Source organism: Pipistrellus kuhlii, unplaced genomic scaffold, assembly GCF_014108245.1.
Source record: "Pipistrellus kuhlii isolate mPipKuh1 unplaced genomic scaffold, mPipKuh1.p scaffold_m20_p_8, whole genome shotgun sequence".
Lineage (NCBI taxonomy): Eukaryota > Metazoa > Chordata > Mammalia > Chiroptera > Vespertilionidae > Pipistrellus > Pipistrellus kuhlii.
In genome coordinates this window covers 8035155-8038020 of record NW_023425584.1, presented here as the reverse complement: position 1 = coordinate 8038020, position 2866 = coordinate 8035155, and the positions used below count along the sequence as shown (strand labels likewise).

The 2866-nt window shown below is 36.1% G+C and overlaps 1 long non-coding RNA gene across 1 annotated transcript; it reads right to left on the bottom strand.

Moving 5' to 3' along the window:
• Nucleotides 1–2434: 2434 nt before the first annotated feature.
• On the bottom strand, nt 2435–2621 carry LOC118711729. Its single transcript, XR_006740742.1, has 2 exons — nt 2567–2621; nt 2435–2528 (listed from the first exon to the last, which is right to left on the bottom strand). It is a non-coding gene; the product is annotated as an uncharacterized LOC118711729 (long non-coding RNA).
• Between the last annotated feature and the right edge of the window lie 245 nt (nt 2622–2866).

Below are 2866 nucleotides of genomic sequence, written 5' to 3'. Positions count from 1 at the left end.
GGTCATAAAAACTATCACTAAGAATAAACAGTCTTTATAAAGTAATTACATGTGCCATGCTCTGTGCTAAATTCAGTACAAATAGTATTCTATTTAATCCTCCAAACAACAATCTCAAATAAGTAATATAATCTTTTTTCATGGGGTAAAAATTAAAGCACAAGAAAATTTTAGTACTGGACAATCTCATACAACTTCTTTAGCTGGTAGTATAATAGATCTATATGTTCAATGAGGGCAGGACTACCATGATGCCTGAGGCACTGTTTCTTCCAACTGTCCCAAAGTAAATTTTCCAGTGAGAAAAAACTTAATTTCTCAGAACACTATAGCAAAAAATGTAACAAAATATCATAAACAAACTACCAATTTTACTTGATCCTCATCATGAAAAAAAAATCACAAATTACTCATCTTTATACAAGTAATGTATTATAGCCGTAATCGGATGACTCAGTTGGTTGGAGCATTATTCCATCCACCAAAGAAGGTTGCCAGTTCAAGTCAGGACACATACCTAGGTTGCAGTTCCCTCCCCCAGCAGTGGTGCATACAGGAGGCAAACAATCAATATTTCTCTTTCACATGCGCTTGCACTCTCTCTCTCTCCCTCTCTCCCTCCTTCTCCCTCCCTATCTCCCTCCCTCCTTCTTCCCTCCCTCCCTTTGCCCTCTATCTCCCTTCCTCTTTCCCTTTCCCTTACCTTCTTTCTCTCCCTTTCCCTCTCCCCCTTATCTCTCCTCTCCTCCCCTCCCCTCCTACCTCTCCTTTCTCTCTTCCTTTCTCTTTCTCCCTCCTCCTCCCTTCATCCCTCCCCTCCCTTCCTCTCTCTAAAACATATCTTCAGATGAAGATTTTAAAAAATCTACTCTAAAGGCAGAGTATAGACTCTTTCTTGGAGAGAGACCCACCACTACTATGTGTATACCCACCTTTCAGGTTTTTTTTCTTCTTATTTATTTGTTTTTTTCACCTAAACTTTGGATGCTCTGTAAGTTTTGATTAATGAACAAATCTAATATATAATTTAAATGAAAAAGACAAACTCAGGTATATAAAGGTATATAAAAGGTATATTAAAGGTATATAAAACATCTCTTTTTCTTTCAAGTCCTTATATCTCCTTTCACTAAAACAAAGTTACACTAGTTTCATGTTGAGTTACAATAAAATCTTTGGCTCTAGTTGTACCGTTTTGCCTTGGTCCATGCACTTAGCTTAAAGACTTAAGGGAGAAAATTTTCCTATAAGCATTTTTACATGGCCTACATTTATTTGAATTCAGAATAAGATATACAAATTTTGTTTATTATGAAAACAATATAGTGAAATAGATTAATATGGTCTGCATAATTAATTTTATATGGCTAGGACACTTAAATTGAAATATCGGTGCTTTCGTTTTTCTTCATAAGCTATATTTACAAATCTTAATAGTTAAAATCTGCTTAAAAAATCAAATGAAGCATGATCCTGAGACCATCAGCAACTGGGAATTATTGTAATAAAAAAATAATTGTAGGTTTAGCTACATATCTTTGATCAAGGTCAAAATTCTGGACATTGGTATGCTAGAGGTCTAAAATAGCTGCCAATGCTTTCTAACTTGTTTGAATGATAGCGGTCATTATACTTGAAGCCTATAGCATCCAGCTGTTCTTTTTTTAGAGTTACCTTTAGTCTACGGGAGAAACTGGAACCCCAGTTAAGCTTTAAACGCTTTAAACAGGGCTATTTTTATGATGCTAATGATGATTTACTCTGTGATTCCTTTGAACTGGTATTCTACCTTTTCTAAAAATATAGTCCTTTAAAAAAAAATCAATAAGATAGACATAAAATCTTCTCTAAATATTAAAACTTGGCCAAACATAATAACTTAAAAAATTATTATTTCTGGAGGTGAGCATGATTATAACATTCTTCATGAGATTCCGTTTTCTGTTGCAAAGGAGCAGAGTACAACCGGGAAAACAATGCCCTCACCAAATGCAAAACAACTAGTTAATATTTTTCTGTTTATTGGAAATAAATCATTAAATGCATTCGCAAGAGACACTGACTTTTTTTCTTTTTAGACTTTTTCTCTGAAGCATAGATAAAGCTAATTTTTTTCCCACATCAAAGATTCTTTCTTCTTTTTTATAGAATAAAATGCAAAGTCTTTGAAAGCTGACAGTAACATTGTTTGAAAGGCACAATGAAGTGCTTCTAACTTTTCCTAGGTTAGGAAAGCAAATGAGATAGCTTATGAGAATTATGTTTAAGACAGGATAAATGGTCTCTAAAAGGACCTAAGAATCAGATCCCTATGAGTAAATTGTTTAAGTTGCCTGATGTTCATTTGGCCTTATTTCTGTGGTTACTCATTTTCTAGCATTTGCTGTGTTAAAAATAGTAGAGCATAGAGAAGGGTGTTTCTCTTTTATCAGTAAACTACAGGCCCAATGCACAAAATGCATGCAAGAGTAGGCCTTCTTTCCCCCGGCTGCTGGCACCGCCTTCTCTCTGGTACCCGGGACCCTGGTCTTCCCTCCAGCTGCCAGCAGGAGCCTGGGACCCTGACTTCTCTTGCAGCCCTGGCTTCATCCTGAAGGATGTCCAGAAGGATGACCAGTCTGATTAGTCTATATTATGCTTTTATTATTATAGACGGACCCATCCAGACTGGGCTGTAGAGAAGCATCCTATATAATAAAAGCCTAATAATCTAAATGTCTGGTTATTCCATCGGCCATTCAACCAATCAAAGTATAATATGCTAATGATATGCTAATAGTATAGATATGCTCAACCAACTCACTATGATGTTCACTGACCACCAGGAGGCAGACAGTCAACAGGTCGGCCAGCTGCTATAATGTGC